General features: G+C 41.6%; 1 long non-coding RNA gene across 2 annotated transcripts in view; it reads left to right on the forward strand.

Moving 5' to 3' along the window:
• The window catches only part of LOC309377835, a 51977-nt gene that overhangs the window by 16064 nt on the left and 17647 nt on the right, over positions 1–18266 (forward strand). For both annotated transcript variants that reach the window (XR_014171709.1, XR_014171710.1), the window contains exon 2: positions 5584–5651. This is a non-coding gene — a long non-coding RNA (uncharacterized lncRNA). The remainder of the gene's footprint in view (positions 1–5583; positions 5652–18266) is intronic.

An 18266-nucleotide genomic window follows, 5' to 3' on the forward strand; every position in this document is an offset into this window, starting at 1 on the left:
TATTGTATTATGAAAAAGTGTTAATAAAATCTTATGGAAAAAATAATAATGCAAGCCTTTACAACTAGTCAAATAAACTGAGGAGAGCAGCTGGTGGTCAGTGTAGACCAGGGTCTGGAACTGGATCTGGCCAGAGGGTTAGTCCCAGAACTACATTGACAAGTGAGCTTCTTATATGCATTTTTATGCATGCTTCCCCCAATACACTATATGCATTTCTGTACACATTTTTGGGATGCAACGCTATGTCACAAAATTTGGCCAATTTTGATGGGCAGCTGTGTTTTGGTTCATGTACTGCAGGTGTGGGAGCAGGATCCAGTCACCCGGCTGCAACCTGAGAGCACACACAAACACATCTTCTGCAGGGTGCACTTCCAGTACTAACTATGTTCCTGATTCTTTTCTTTCTTCCTTTGGAGGCACAGTTTGAATGTGCCTGTGGGATGTGGAACACATAGCACTCAAGTACAACATTCCTAGAGTGAACATGCTAGGGGATGCTTTGTACCCGCCAGGAGAAAACTTCCTGTTTCCTCCTGAGCTGGGACAAACTTCCTCTGCATGTGACTAGAGGCGGGCATGGTCTAATCTGGCCTGTTCTCTGCCTGGGAACAAGAGCAAGGCAGGGAACACACTGCTCCCTCTTTCTGCTCTTCTCCATTTTGTATTTCTATGTGTGAGGAGAAGTGACTGCTTGTTCGCAGTCACTTAGGAACTAACTCTCTTATGGGATAGTTCCACATGTGTATATTCTTTTGTAACATAAGTCTGCCTTCAGGGATCCAACTGTGAACTGAATGAATGTGAGTAAACTACTTTTATGTTGACTTTAATAAAATCGTCGTGTTTATTCTTTTTAAGAGGGATAAGAAGGGATCTTACCAGGAATCCTATATTTAGAGGCTAAAACTAGCCTGCAACAAGCAAACCGCTGTGCGTTTAAAGGGGAATGTTTAAACTCTGCTTAGATATAGAACTTGCTAACGCAAGTTAGGAAGGATATCATTAAACAATATATCCTCTCCTGCCTCCCTGAACATTCCCACAGTGCCTTGCAAAGGGACATTATCAGGTAAGGAAACACTGGGAAGTTGAATAAAACACTATCTGAATGCAGCCACTGTCTCGTTTCTGGCATTGATAATGTTGGACTAGATGCTGATAGTTCTTTGTTGGTGGATTTGCATCAAGAAACTGCTTCTGCTATAGTTAAGGTGGCTTGTTTATAAATGGCAATGGGCTAAATCTGCCTTCTAAACAAAAGATTTAAAATAGTTAAAGATTAAGTGTATGAAAGAGCAGTATTGATTGCCACAGGAAAACAAAACTTTTATCTTTTCTTATCCTTAGATCCACAGTCCACACAATTGATATCTGCAGGTTTGTTCACAGTGGAAAAGCTGGACAATCCTTTTCAGTGTGTCAAGTAAGCAGGCCACACCTTGGCATATGTAAACTTAGCATACAATGCGTATTCCCTTTCAAAGTACTTAGCTTATTCATTTCACACCTTTCCCCCTTATAGTCTGTGTTTAAAAGCAAAATAGGCCTATACACAGTGATCTTTCAGGGATAACCTCTATATTTGCCTCCTTTCATGAAACGGGTAATAGCTGTATTCATATGACAGGTTATTACATTTTCTCAGTATGTCCCTGTTGATTTCCACATTGTATCTGAACATTCATATGATATAAAAGCCACTTCTGGAAAACTTATGAAATATAGTGCATGCTTAGGACTCATTTCCATGTTATTTGATTCCAGAAAATAATCTGACGCAGCCCCCTTAACCCAGAAAATTGCAGAAATAAAGTGACAAAATTTGGAATGGTTCTGGCTGGTAAGTCCACCAAGGCCTGACAGAGGTTCCTCAGACCTGGAACTGCTGTCATTGCATTTCCTTGTACAAATTCCCAGTATCATTCCAAAGAAATTCCTTTTTCTCCTGGCTGCTCTCTAGCCAGTCCATTCCTGTCTTATAGTCTTCCTCCCATTAAATCTCAGTGCTTATTGCTCATGATTGCTGCCTTATAAATCCCACTCCTTGTAAATACATCACCTATGACCCAGCTGAAGCTTCTGTGACTCCTTGCTTCTGTGAAGACTCCCTGTAACATTCTGCTTAACTGAATGAACACAGAGGAGTAGCCACAATCAGAGTAGAAGTTTTAAAAGCACTGAGCAAGAGTACTTGTCAAAATTCATTTCCAAGAGTTAGCACTGTGGCTCACTAATGCAATCCTTCCAGTATGGTTCTTAGCTTTTCTTTCTATATATATGGATAGCCAAGTCTTTCCAAAATCCCTTTAAAGGTGATTTGTTTGCCAAAAAGGCTTAATAATGTTGCTTTTTCGGATTATTGTACTGATTGTGGGTAAGAGTTCCTCCATTTATCAATTCTATAGTGACTCCAAATGGTTTTCATAGACTTAAAGTCTTTCCTAAATTGTGTGTGCATTTGGCATGTTCCTTACTTACATTAAATGACTCTTTAGGACAGAGAGCAGACTGAAATCAAGTCCACTGATAAATTATGTTTTGCCTTTTTTCTGGAAGACAAGGCAATTTATATTTTTTAGGAATTATGCCTATAAACAGAAATGGGGAGCAGTCTTTGAGTAGTTCCCACCATCTACAGGTATGATGAGCACAATGCAGTCAGAAAGGTAAATAACTGTGCACTTATAGCATGACCTCAAGGAACGGGCTGTGCTGCTCTCTGCTCTGCCACGACACTTTGCTTAATGCTGCTGCTGTTGGGTTGAGTTACTTGAAAGGACAATAAAAACTCCATTGAGTGCAGCTGTTATCCCTTTCCTAAATACAGTACTTCAGTTGGGTAGCTGTAAAGCTCCATTCGTAAGTCAGGCTATGGTCAATACAATATTCACATATCTTGCCACGCAGGAAGCCTTCAGGAAAAGTGTAGGAGCCTCTTTCCAGTTTGAAATGTTACTACTAAATTCCCATCAGGTATGGTGCCAATCCTTTCTCATTTTTATATGCAAGTTCATAACCTCGGTTATACTGCTCTCAGCTCCTTAAAAGAAGGGGGGGTTCAATAAATAGACTGAGATCCAAGGAGTTGGGATTGGTCTGATGTTTACACACACACAGCTAGTCTCAGAGACTGGAGGCCCTCCAGAGCAGCATTCTATGAGTGGCAAGGCTCAGCAGGTAGAAAGGAAAACTGGATCAACTATTTTGATCCAGTGTCACCAAGCAAGATTTCTGTAGGCCCAGCTTGTAACATTCTTGTTGTGGGGTGAGAAAAACAAGTAATTAATAAGAAATGCCCCATCCAGATGCCATTTTTGTTGTGCATTCATGATTATTTCTGCTTCTGATGGTATTGGGTTGGTTACAACCGACCCCACTTTCTATGCATCCACACTAAGTGGAGTTAACACTTCATTAAAAATAAATGAAAAACCCAGGATCTGCACAGGAGTGTCAAACCTAATGAGCACACCAACTCTTCTTCGGTATGTCTTGCAAAGCAGTTGCAGAGATTTAAGGTCCCCACCATCCCACAGCTGCCTAAGTCCCTTCCACTCCTGGGTTTTCCCCAAGCAATCAGATACTGCACCCACATGACTAATTTCTCCTCCGTCCTTTTCATGCCTCTCCTGGTTCTGGGAGACTAGGAGGGAGGGGAGCTTATCACAGCAGCAGGAGGAGACACTCCCCAGCCTGAAATCTCTGCCTCTTGGCCTCCCTCATCCCACTCTTCTGCTGCAGCTACTGATTCTTATTCTGAACTTCTCTGCACCACAAACTCTCCCTGCTCATTAAGCCCTGTTATCTGTTCAGCTTCAGACACCTCCCAGTTTCCTCTCTCTGATCACTCATCATCATCCCTCCACCAATCCCTGGGGTCTGAGTTTTCTTCCCTTGGGGGTTCCCCAGCTGGTTCTTCCCACCGTTCCTCTGCATCCATCCAGTCCCTGACATCCACACCTGCAAATGTTTCAAGGTGGACATACAGCTTCATTTCCAGTCAGTCCATGTCCTGTAGCCTCCTGCTGAAAGCCTGCAACTTTTTATAACTACCAATGTTCCACACTTGTTGTTTTCTCCTGCTTTTGATCTGCTATACTACCAATTTGCATCTCCAGATGGTAAACATTGGACAACACTGAGGAAGCATTGCAGAACAACCAATAAGGCAGAATGATATCTAGTTGGTCCACTATAAATCCACCTCTGTTGCTCCTTTATTGCATCAATGCCATATTGCAGAATATACCCACGCAAAAATCTTCCAAGGACCTTGTTATGGAAAAACAGAAGACTTGTTTGGTGGTTCACTTAACACATCAGTTCTATTTCAGAAACAAGAGCAAGCAATTCAAAAATCCAAAATTCAAGGAGAAATGCAGATAAGGATTTTTGAAGCATCTATGTGCATAGAAGGCAAAAGAAAACCAACAACTTTAATGTTTATTGGTTCTTTGGAACATTAGGAACTATGCATCTCCAAACTAAGCCTGGCTGTGCTGGACAACTCACATTTGATTTTGCTCAGATACCTATCAGGCCAGTTATGGGCAAGCGTCTTTTGGGAATTGTTTCTAAGAAAAGGTTTCCATTGCTAATCTGGTCTTAGTTACATAGCTTTTGGTACTGCTGTGAAAATAATAAAATATGAAGAGATAACAATGGGAATGGGTTTCTTGAGCTTTCCCCACACGCAATTTTGAAATATTTGTAACTGCACTTCATGTCAAACACAATTTATGCAATGCAGTCCAGATCCTACTGTAAAAACACAACTGTGCATGGTGTGTGCGTGTGTGCGTACATGTACATGTTTTAGGAATGTATATGTAGAAATGTATATAGCAGGTAACAGAGCCCGTCTTCACATCGGGAGGGATGACACCTCGCTGTCAATGGCATCAGAGTTTGGTCCTTTGGGGAAAGTCTGTTAGAGAAATCAGAAGCTTAGACTTATCTGCCCTACCAACCTATATTAGTTTTATACCACTCTAACTGAAAATATCCTAGAGATAGTAGTTTGGTGAGGCACTGATAGTTCTCTGCTAGAGATTCCTTTATCCCACTCACAGTACTAGGGTGTGCTAGTCTACACTTCCATTTGTCCTGCTGCTTTCCCATAGGAAAACCTATTCTTTTTTTTGTGTGTGTGTGGAGTCAGAACATACATCAATTGGGTTTTCTGTGGATTGAAATATGCTCTGATTCAAAGGCAAAGAGCAGGAAAGTGGTGTGGCAAAGGGAAAACTGCTTGGACCAGGGACGGACCTTGGTAATAATATTTCTGCTCAAGCTATAATAATTCAACATAATTAATTGCATTCATGCAGATAAATTGCCAGCTGCAGATTTTATGAAAATTTTGTTGGTGACGCGTTGTTTGATTGTTTAAACTGAGCAAGTACCCATCATACGCAGAACTAAAATTCCCAGCATTTGCTGGGAAAAGAGCTTTATTCCTTAGTTACACTATGTCCATACTGAACTGGGAATATTATTTCCATATTGTCAGAGAGCATCAAACCAACTTGACACACCTTTTATTTTATTTTCCTTTTCTTTTCTTTTCTTTGAAAGAAGTAAGATGAATCCCTCCCCCAGTGGAATGGATTAAGAAGGGAAATGCCTGGAAGACTTAGGATGAGGTTTGTCTCAGTCTGCCTTCCTAACTTCTAAATATTGGAAAGGAATTGACCTAATTAATTCAGCTGTTTCAAAACCAGATACTACTGGGATGCAACAGTATGAGTGATTTATTGTCCCTTCTCCCTCCCTTCCAAAAAAAAACCCCACACTTCCTTTATACTACACAAACCCATTTTGCTACTGGTTGCTTCCACTCTAGCCATTTTTTCTGGAAATGATACATAATTTGAATACTCGGTTATTATGGAGGATCCAGATATCCTCACTGCCTGTCTGAAATAAATGGGAATAAAACTGAGAACAGCTTCAGCCGACCTCTGTAGTAAGCTGTGCATGCTGGGAGATTCAGGACAGACAAAATAAAGTGCTGAAGAACATAAAGACAAGTCCAGCTTGCTGTTCTCATAATGGCCACCCAGATAAGGGCTTGTGAAAAGTCCTCAAGCAGGAGAGAGGCACAAGAGCACTCTTCTCCTTCTCTGGTTCCCAGCAACTGCTTCTTTTACACAGCACATCATTAAACTGGGGAATTTGCTCCCACAACATACAGTGACAGTCACCCAGCTTGGGTGGCTTTAAAAAGGGGATTAGACAAATTCATGGCGGAAAAGGCCATGTCATTTTAAAACTATGTAATGTTAGGACTCTGATCCTAAACACAGTAGGCGGTATTCAAGTAGAGCCACTGTGACACTATTGCAGACACTCCAAGCAGACCCTCCAGGGACAGTCCCAGGTTTACAGATGCCGTCACGGTTTCTGATTTGATCCCAGAATGTCCTGCTTTTCCTTAGGGTGTCCCTGTTTTCATCAGAAAAATGTTGGCGGGTATGGAGTTATGCGACCCCCGAACCAAAGAGATAAGTAACTTTACAACCTTTAGAAGACATCTGAAGGCAGCCTTGTATAGGGAAGTATTTAATGTTCAATGGTTTACTATGTTTTTATATACATTGGAAGCCGCCCAGAGTGGCTAGGGCAACCCAGTCAGACAGGCAGGGTATAAATAATAAAATGATGATGGTGGTGGTGATGATGGTGGTGGTGATGGAATAGGACGCCCCTATTTTCATTGGAGAAATGTTGGGACGTATGCACCATACATTTAAAATGCTATGGTGCCACTTTTTAAAAAAATGTTAAATTTTATTTATTTTGTTTAAGTAAGTAGTACAGAAAAAAAGAAAAATAGGTTGAATACAATCCAAAAATATTGAAGGCAAATATTACATACTTATCATATAATACTCCCACCCGCAGCTTCCCTCCGCCACAATTTGACTTCTTTGAATCTCTATTTCCACTTTTATCTTTGCATTCTCCAAATGTATCATTCTTTTTATTTCTTTTATCTCTTTTATTTTCCAAAGCATAGATATACTTAACATTTTTATTCTAGGCATATTAACATATCTTCCTTAGGACAATATTTTAACATATAAGCTTCAAAACATTTCCATTCCTTTTTTAATTTTTGATTTGACTGATAGCTATGATGCCACTTTAAACAGTCATGACTTCTCCCCAAGAATCCTGGGAGTTGTAGTTAAAGGGTACTGAGAGTTGTTAGCAGACACCTATTCCCCTCCCAGAGCTACAATTCCAAGAGTTCTCTGTGAAAAAAAGGAATGTTAAACTGCTCTGAGAATTGTAGCTGTGAGAGGGGAATACAGTAGACAAACAGAGCGCCATCTTTGTTGATAGCAGGTTGCCTGTTTTCAGAATCTCCGTCTAAGCAAAGCCTTTTGTGACTTGATATGTTCAGGGTCTGCATTCTCTCGAGATCTCCAATTATGCCATAGCTGCCTGTTAAAATGCTGAAGAGCCCTAGCTAGCAGCATTTTTCTTTTCTTACCCTTTTCACTCTCTTCATCAGTGTTCTGGGGAAACAACTGTTTGGTGTGTTATATGGAGATCAGTTTTGACAGTGCTATGTTTGCATGGGTCTCAATATAGCTGCAAAGGGGGGGGCGGAATAGCATTTCATAGGGAAAATGATCTCATAACAGAGGCCTACAAAGTGAGGCTCGTCGCAAGATTTATGTTCTGAAAAATCAAGGAATCGTGGATGTTTCATGCAAGTGTCTCCAAAGCCTGGATTTAACTGGATCATATCAACTGAGGGAGGAGAAACAGATGTATCTCCAGAGCCAGAAAGAAGCAGAGCAGGACAGAAGTGGAGTGCGGGAAGAAATTATGTGTGATGTACACGGCATCTGATTTCAATACGATAGCTCTTCTGCCCTTTGAAAGTGTATCTGGAGTATGCTATTTGTCCTAATGCCTATGGATTACTTGATTATTATATTAAACATGACCCTTCTGTTCCTCTTGGCTTGAGAAAGGCTCACAGCTCTTCTCGCTTTATGAACAGCATGGCAAAGTGGAGTCGCAACCCATTTATACAGGTATTTCTTAATATCTTCAAATGTTATCTCAGTGGGGCTGGTGCTTCACAACCATTTCCTGGCTCAGATTTCTGGGACACTTCTTTCTTCCTCACTCATTTGAATGCTGTCTGATCCTTGTTTGGTTATTTTGGGTATCAACTTCCATTCCTTGAACAGCACTTTGACTTCCTTTGAAATTGTCTATTTACACTATTCTGCTTCATCACTAGGCATTCTGTTTTTAAAATAGGGCCATATAGGATGATATTGTCTCTCTCCCCACCCAAGTAACAACGACAACAACCTGGCCGATTACTTGACAGGGAACTTGAGAATGGGAGCATCCACCTGGCACACTTGCTCTCACTGTCCATGCAATGACAGCACACCTAAATGTGAATTGCAAATTTGTGAGAATTTCCTCAAAGGTGTGGAATATATACTTATTTATTCAATAAATTTGTATTCCTCATCTTTGAGAAAAATCTCACAAGTTGGCAAATATACAATATAACTTACTATATATTTTGGAAAGTGGTTTGTCTTTCTGCCTGTCTGTTCTCATTTGGTTTGGATGCCTCTTTGAAACATCATCACCTAATTTGGCATGACTTGTTCCCAAGGTGGTGGAACAGTTTCCCATCTATGCTTGGATGTTGGAAGCCATTTTGAATCAAGATGGCGGACTGAAATGTTCCAAACAGTGCCAATTTGGATGACTCTCAGCATATTGTTGCTCAGTTTGGCATGATGGTTTCACAACAGCATGAAGCACATTTTGGTCCACATCTGGAAATAGTTGGGTGCCATTTTGATTCAAGATGGCAGACTGCACCATTCCAAACTGCACCACTTTGAATTCCTCCGAAGATGTCACTGCCCAATTTGGCATGATGATTCCAAGCTGCACCAATTTGGATGCCACCGAAAATATTGTCACTTGATTTGGTGTGACAGTTCCTGAGATTGAGAAGTGGATTTTTGTCTATGCTTGGAAATCCTCAGATGCCATTTTGTCACCTCTGAATATATCGTCACCAAATTTGTTGTGATGGTTCCTGAGACTGAGGAGAGTGTTTTGGTTTATGTTTTGGTACCAACATCCACACATTAGCCTTCATTTGGATAGTACTGGATGCCATTTTGCATCAAGATGATGAACTGAACCTTTCAAAACTGCACTGATTCCCCCCACAATTCATGGAATGTTAAACAAACAACAAACATTTCAGCAAAACACTGAAAATCAGTACTCATTGGAAAAATAGCAGAAACTGGCAACAACCAAAAAATCAAGCAGCCAAGATTACTAAGTTATAGTCAAGCCCAACAGTAGAAAACATACCCACCAATAAAGCCATTCTTCTGAAGGGGAAAAAAAGGTCTTCAGATCTTTCCTGACAGCTTGATGAAGCCTGGCTGGCAATGAATTTCACAACTGTAGGGCTGCCACGATAAACCCCCTGTGCCTTGTACCTGCCTATTTCACTTCTCCTGGTGGTGGGCAAATAAGGAAGACCTCCCTTACTGATTTCAATGTGCAGGTAAATTGATACAGGTATAGACAGGCCTCTGAGAGAAACTGAATGTGTTTTTTAGGCTGAGGGTGGGGGAACAGAGTACACTACTGAAAGAGATGGGTAAGCTAGTTTCTCACACAAGCAAAAAGAGTAATGGCTGTACTTCTTGCTTCATATTTCAGGTTATACAAATGTTATACAGTGAATCTCTTTTTAAAAAATGAAAGCTGGGAATCTGTTTTTTTTTGTTTGTTTTTTTGTTGTTTTTTTGGTTAATCTGTGGAGTGGGAGCTGCCTCTCCTGGATGCCCATTTATGGTCCTTTAAATAATGTAGACTTAAACCATTTAAAGCTTTAAAGGTTATAAACAGCACTTTAAATTGAGTTTAGAACTGCATTGGTTACCAGCACAGCTGGTACCATAATTGTGTCCCACATTATGACCATCCAGCTTCCAACAGGTCTCGCTCGGATGGCTGCATTCTGGATCAGATTATGTTTCTGAACGATCTGGAGTTTCTAAGTCATGATATTCTTCTCTGATTCCCACTCTGAATGACTAGGGCTAAATCTAGACACATCAAACAAGCATTTCCGTTAAACTCATCATAATTTAAACAGGGAAATCCAGTAGGAAGAAACGGGACTTCAACAGTGCCATCTGGTGGCACAATGTTATACTGCATATAGAACACGTATAGATCTCTTTTTCTTTACCAATCTAGCTGAGTCCTAGCAGTTCAGAGAAAGAGAAGGTTTATGAAGTTATGGAAGTTGGCCAATATCCCAATTTCTTATAGTATCCTGGTGTGTGCTCAGAGCAGGGTCCAAGTTTGATTGAGAACCCATGAAGATTGTTCCACTAGTTGGACACTCCACATGAGGATTACATTCTCTTAATGTATATATCTGTTTAGTATGTTGATGTATGGACTACAAGGGGAGCAGAGTTCATTCAGGAGAATGCATTGTAAGTGAAACTGTTGCCTTTTATTATCCTCCCCTTGTATTAGTCAACAAAATATTATAATACGAGTAGAATTCCAGTCAGTGCCACTGATATTCTGTTTCCACAGGGAAAATTCATATGGTGCAGCAGATGCACTACACCAGTGCAAGCATTTCTCATCAGCAATGGCTGAGCTAGTCAGTATTTAGGCTGGAAGGTGCTTCTCCCACTGGAAATTTGGACAGTGTTCTGCTTTTCTTTTTCCGGAGGAGTAAATGGCAACTATTTGCTTAATAGCGGATGCACCATTGCACTCAGTAACACCATTTGAATACCTGCTCCTTAATCTTGGCGAGCACAACCATAGAGATACCATGTCATTTGCACGGAAAAGAGATGGGGAGGGAAAGCTTGTGAAAAGTGCCCTCAACTAGACAAGAGACTGCCATCAACAAGAGGAATTGAGAAACCAAGAGAAGCTTTGCAAACTAAGGCTGCGCTCCCTTTGCTTCTCTGGGAGTAAGCAAACCCCGTTGAACTCAGGGGGACTTACTGCTGAGTAAGTAGTATTGCCATGCAAATACTCCAGCCATGGGGATCTACACATTCGGAACCAAACCAGAATGCTAAGCGTTTCATGTATTGCATGTGAATTTTGTTTCACATTCAGAAGACAGACCATAAGGTAGATGCTGCCATCTAGAGAAAAAGAGCAAGAGCTTCCCATTTCACTTTGTGATAGCCTTTTCCTCTTGGGGAGAATCAGCAGGAACAGCTTGTGACTCTAGAGAGGATCTCTGGGGAGGGGCTGCAGCTCAGTGGTAGAACATCTGCTTTGCATGCAGAAAGTCCCACATTCAAGCCCCAGCTGCGAGTAACACTTTGTCTGAAACGCTGGGAAGTTGCTGCCAGTCTGTGTTGACTGAGTCAGGTATAAGCCTATAATTCCAGCAATGGATTCAGTGATTAATGCACATATGGATGGAATACCTTCCTGCTCTTTACTCTGTGCAGTATTGCAATTAATGGTACCTCGGGTTACATACGCTTCAGGTTACAGACCCCGCTAACCCAGAAATAGTACCTCAGGTTAAGAACTTTGCTTCAGGATGAGAACAGAAATCGTGCTCTGGCTAATGGGAGGCCCCATTACGCTAAAGTGGTGCTTGAGGTTAAGAACAGTTTCAGGTTAAGAACGGACCTCTGGAATGAATTAAGTACTTAACCCAAGGTACCACTGTACCACTTTCTTGCCCCTCAGTAGATCAGAAAGACTAGCACACAAACAAAGACCAGATCAAATATTTCTGGTGTGTGTTTATGCCATTTTGGGGGGGGGTTGGGGTTTTCTGGGAGGGTGGGATAAAGGGTGGGGGGTGCATAGGGGTTTTTAAAATTTTGTTTTTAAACACAAGCATTTACTCTTAATTCTCTAGGTTTGAAAGAAGAAGTGCCAAAAGGAGTTAGTGTTATTTGCTGGGTCGATTGTTCAGCTGCCTCTTCTCTCCCCCCCCCTCCTTTCTTCATAATGCAAAGGTGCTTTGTTTACTCCCCAGTTCTATTTGAAAGAAAAAAGGAGGCTGCTCAAATCAAACAGTCACGCACAAAGGAACGATGGAAAAATACCTGAAAGACAAGAAAGAAAAGTGGGGGGGATTTACCTTGTCTCAGGCTATTATGCACACATACAGATAAATAAACAGCCCACTCTGTTCAAAGGATGAGCACACAGACTAAGCCTTAATGGTAAAAAGGAATCTTTTTTTAGATAGAGGCAGCCTCCCAAACTCTTATTACTGGCAACAATTCCTGGAACACAGCCAGGGTGACTTATTATGAACTACTGGATTCTGTGTGGTTTATCATTTACTTCCTGGGCCTGCAAATAGTTCTATATCCACAAATCTTTACAAACATTCAGGACATCGATTTCAGCAAAGCTACTCGCATCTTTAGAGATTAACATGTGTGTTTTCAGTGCATTTTAAGAGTTGCATCCACGCTGAATGAGCCCCGCCGGGGGAAAGTATAGATGAGATGGCAGCAATTTCATGTCTTATTAGGGGTTACTTCACTTCAGTTTTAGTTAGAAGGGGAGATTCCATAACATTTGAGAATGTTCTACAGCACATTGTTTAAAAAGAAAAGAATAATCAACAAGTGCTTCCAAACTGATCTGGGAAATGGATTGGCTTCCTATCATTTGTAAGGCACAACCCAAGAACATTCTTCCAGTACAAAGCATCACATGATACTCATTAGTAGGTCCTATGAAGTCTCCATGCACCTGTGTTACTGTGAATATTAATGGAAACAAGGTACAGTGGTACCTTGGGTTAAGTACTTAATTCGTTCCGGAGGTTCGTTCTTAACCTGAAACTGTTCTTAACCTGAAACACCACTTTAGCTAATGGGGCCTCCTGCTGCCGCCGCGCCGCCGGAGCACGATTTCTGTTCTTATCCTGAAGCAAAGTTCTGAACCTGAAGCACTATTTCTGGGTTAGCGGAGTGTGTAACCTGAAGCGTATGTAACCTGAAGCGTATGTAACCCAAGGTACCACTGTAGATCTCATTGGTTTCTTTGAGACATACTTAACCTCCCATTTAAATCAATGAAACACAAAACAACAGCGTGTTGTGCTATTGTTGGGCTACCACCTGCATCAGCCCCAGCCAGCTCTGGCAGTGGGGAGAGATAATGGGAGCTGCAGTTCATCAACATCTGGAGAGCCACAGATTCCCCATCCTTGCTATACATAGAACTGGTGCTTGTATGGAACTTTTCCTAATTGCCCAAAGAACTTCATGCACATAATCTTAAGAACATTGGAAGAGCTCTGCTCCTGTCTCCCACAATGGCCAATACCCCTGGAAAGTTCATAACCAAGGCATGAGCACAATCTCCACCTCTTGCTTGTGTTCTCCAGTGACTAGTATTCAAAGCAAAACTTCATCTGATCTTGGAGGTATTATGACCAGAGGCCATTGATAGTCATATCCTCCATGAATTTGTCTAATCCACTCTTCAAACCATCTACATTTGTGACCATCATCACAGCTACTTGTTAGGTAAGCCACTATTATCATCCTGATCTTACGTATGGTGGATTGAGGCTTTCCTAAGGCTATCTAATAAGCTTGCATCTGAGCTGAGATCTGAACGCAGGGCTTGGCAGCTGATATCCCACTCATATGCCTGCTGCTGTTGTTGTTTAGTCGTTTAGTCATGTCCGATTCTTTGTGACCCCATGGACCAGAGCACGCCAGGCACTCCTGTTTTCCATTGCCTCCATCAGTTTGCTCAAACATGTTGGTAGCTTCGAGAACACTGTCCAACCTGCTACGCTGTGCTAATAATGCAATGTGTCATGTTCCATGTACGACACACTAACTTTTGCTCCTTTCCCAACATGAGATTACTGCATGGACATAACTGCTAGCACATTCTCATGCTTCCACATTCCCTGACACTTCTAGTATCATGAATGCATCTTCCTACTTTTCTACATCTCAAATGATTTAGGCCTCAAATTTGCAACTAGTGAATTTCAGAAGCCCCATCATATGACTAAACCCAAGACCTCTGACCTAGATTTTGCCTCAATTTTACAAGATTGTGCACAGATTGCCTTTTAATCCCTCATTGCCAACAAAGAAGAATTGCTGCTTATATCTTGTTGCTGCAAACTTATCTCTAAAGTCATGTCTGGAGATAATTCCTGGGGAGAACATCAGTCTACCCCTAGAGTATGGTTGGGTGAAATGAGAGTTGCGATGGTTGCCAGCCAGGTCGTCACCTGGTGATATTGCTTTTATCACTAAATACACCAGTATGGTTGGGCAGGGTGGCTGAAGCTACATTCTTCTCCCTAATTCCTCCCCAGCAGCTGTGTCCCTCAGGACTTGTAACTTGGATCCATGGCAGGTATGGGAGGAGAATGAAGAAATGACATGGCATCTCTGTGTCCTTAGGATATCAATGCCAAAGGATGGGACTAGTTCTGAGCCGTATTCAGCTTTTGCTGCTAATGAACAGAGCATGTGAAGAATAAAGATCTCGTTTTTGAGGGAGGGAGTGCAGCTCAATAGGAAACATCTGCTTTTCATGGAGAAGGTCCCGTGTCTAATGTCCAATATTGTCATGTAGTACTGGAAAAGACTCTGCCTGAAACCCTGGAGAGCAACTGCCAGTCAGTGTAAACACTACTGAGATAGATGGATATAAGGCATTTGCCTGTTTTTTCAGAGGCTTTTGTAGAGTGCCTTTGAGCTTCTCTTGGCTGTAACACTTTACTGCCACCATGCTTGATTAAGAATCCCAATATTGCCTATAGATAGATACATAGCTTTATCCTGCTCTGGGTGTATTTATATTATTAACTGTTACATTTATTGTTTGGAATCCATAGAATTCAAGCAAGATTTTAAAAATGAGTTAAAAACCAGGTACAAGTGAAAACAAGATCTAATAAATGTAATTTCTACAGAACTCATCCAATGTAACTATAAAAAGGATAAATTCTCCCCACCCCACTAAAGTAAGGTTACCAGATGCCCACGCTTCCCGGAGACAGTCCCCGGATTTACAGCTTTCACAGCATTCACATGTACATAGCAAACAAGAAGTGTCCCTGGATTCACTGAAAAAAATCTGGTAACCTTACACTAAAGAGCACCTCAAACAAAGCTACCATCGGATCCAATTTAAGAACCCTAAGCCTGGACGAACAGAAAGGTCTTAGCCTGGTGCTGGAAAGCTGACAGTGATGGTATCAGTCGCGTTTCCCTGGGAAAAGCATTCCACTACAGTGGTACTTTGGGTTATGAACTTAATTCGTTCCGGAGGTCCGTTCTTAACCTGAAACTGTTCTTAACCTGAGACACCACTTTAGCTAATGGGGCTTCCCGCTGCCACCGCGCCACCAGAGCACGATTTCTGTTCTCATCCTGAAGCAAAGTTCTCAACCCGAGGTACTATTCCTGGGTTAGCGGAGTCTGTAACCTGAAGCGTCTGTAACCCGAGGTACCACTGTACTGGGGAGCTACCACTAGAAAACCCTCCACACCTCCCTTAAAGGAGGCACATGGAGAAGGGCTCCTGCTGATGAGTGTCTAGTGTTGTGGGGGTTAGACTACACATTTACACCAATTCTGTGATAATTTTCAAAATTCTAAATAGCAGCTGGGGGGAATCAAGATTGAGGGCAGGATTTAACTCTTTTATGCGCGTGCACACACACACACACACACACACACCATGGCCCCAAAGAAAATCTCCACCTAGGAAATTGTTCTAGGAAGGGAAATCCTATGAGTGCCAATGGAAGTTCCCCACTCCCCCCCCCCGAGTGAATAGTAGCTTCAGAATAGTTGGTAACGCAGCCCATGCTCACTGCAATCATGCAATTAATGTCACATCTAGTTTAGCTCTTTCACCAAGGCTCCCAACTCAATTGATCTGAAGCATTTTGGACTTAAGCTGATTTACTTCTCTTGGTTTTCTTCCCATATCTTGAACTCTGCCCTTTGGTCACTCCCCAGCCCATTGTTGTCCCTGTCAGCTTTGATTAGCCACTGACCTACACTTTGCTGGTGTTTGTGCAGTCCGGAGCATGCTGTTTGTTTTTTAAAATCTATCATGATTTTGCCTTCCTCCACGATGATAAACTCTGCATTTCACTAATAGAGCTATAAAAATTAACCAACCTAACTTTTATTAGCTTGTTTGTTTCAACTACAAACGTGGTGGGATGAGGTGCACCCTTGACCTGACCCCTTTTTGTCGCTCCAATCATGTGATCATGTAAACAGATGTCAGTACCAATGTCTAAATACCATTTAGGAAAAGGTATGGGGCAATGTTTTCTCTTTGATGGGCCAATCTTTCTTAGGATTCATGGTCCTTCATGAAATGCCATTTGGCAAGATTTTATTTATGTATTAATCCACTGTAGGGAATAGGTCCATCCTTTTGGTAGACTTCATCACCACCTAGGATGAAGACTGACATAAACCAAGTTCAGAGTGAATATTTGACTCACAGTGCAAGTCTAGTTTTCTCCTGGGTTCTCACAGGAAAGGACAAGTGTGGATACCAGCACATGGGACATGGTTAAGCTTCAGGACTTTCCTGAAACATCATGCCACTTGAGGCAAGATTTTGCTGCCCATCCCATGCCCAGATGTCAAGTGTCATTTGAATCTTAATTTAATGGTGGCTAGGAGATAGTGTCCTCTATTATATCTGTGGGCACCAGGCTATTATCTCTTGGAACTTTGAAGTGTCAGGCATAGCCCTATTGGCTTTAGCCCAAACGTAGCAGAGTTTTCCTGCACAGCGAAGAAGCTAGTTGCGGCAGTAATGACTAGTCAGCTAGACTCAGAATAACTATTTACAGGATTTATTAAAAAGGAGAAAATAAAACCAGCAGAGTTTCTGCATACAAATAAAAGCAAAATAAATCCTCTCTTTCTCTCTCTCTCAAAACCATACACAGCACTTCTACTCCTAACACACCTCACCTCAAACTGAGCTAGCAATCCCTAGTTAAGAGTTGAATGCTGGTCGTTAACCAATCAGGGTAAGCAGTTTCTAGGTCAAGCTGACCTGGGCTTTCTGCCAAGAGTAAATTGACACTGCCTTGAGTTAATTGTTTGAAGCCAGAATCTGCAAGTTTCCCATGAGAATCAATTAACAGAAACTGAACACCCCCTCACAGATTCTGCTGGACAATTAACATCAAATACACCTATGTAGAAGATCATTTTTCCAGCAAACCTAAACCATTGCACATTCGCTTGTTCTTTACCTTTGCCAATGGTTTAGTTAACACATCTGCTACATTTTCTTCACTTGATACATAAGTACAGGTGATTATATTGTCTTGTACACAGCAACGCACATTTTGGTATTTTACAGAGATATGTTTAGAACGTGATTTGAAACCCTCTGTTTTACTTAAAGTTATACAAGCTTGATTATCAATGTAAACTTGTACTGGTTCTCCATAATTTACATTTAAATCTGCTAACAAATGCTTGAAATAAATCACCTCGTTGCACAATTCACTCAATGCGGCGTACTCTGATTCCGTTGATGACACACTTACAACATCTTGCTTGCGTGACCGCCAGCTGATTAAAGCTCCACCGACCATTATGACCAGTCCTGTGACAGATTTTCTATCCGGCAAATTTCCCCAGTCACTATCACAGAAGCAACTCAACATTTCATCCTCTGAAGAATTTAATTGTAACATATAGCCAATTGTCTGTTTGAGATACCTCAGAACTTGTTTTACCCCTTTCCAGGCATTTAGTGTGGGTTTTGAGACCAATCTACTTAATATGCCTACTGCATAGCTAATATCAGGTCTGGACCACTGTGCTAGATACAATAAACTTCCAATTACAGAATGATATACATCAGGATGTTCAAATTCAGGACTCTCATCTGTATGAAGTGTTTTTATGAAACCTGGATCCATAGGCACCACTGCCCCTTTGCAATCCTGCATTCTGTATGTAGTCAGTAGTTGTTTAATTTTGTTCTGCTGACTAATTAGGCAGCTGCCATCTTGGGCCCAGCGCACTTCCAACCCTAGATATGTCCTCACCGGGCCTAAGTCTCGTCATAATCTTTTCCAGGCCTCAGAGAGTATCCTTGAGCCACTAAACGAGCTGTGTATTTGTACTTTCCTGTCACCAGAGGTTTAAGTTTGTACACCCACCTGCAGCCTACAATCTTTGCCCCCT

This window comes from Podarcis melisellensis (assembly GCF_964234715.1).
Source record: "Podarcis melisellensis genome assembly, chromosome: 9".
In the NCBI taxonomy this organism is placed as follows: domain Eukaryota; kingdom Metazoa; phylum Chordata; class Lepidosauria; order Squamata; family Lacertidae; genus Podarcis; species Podarcis melisellensis.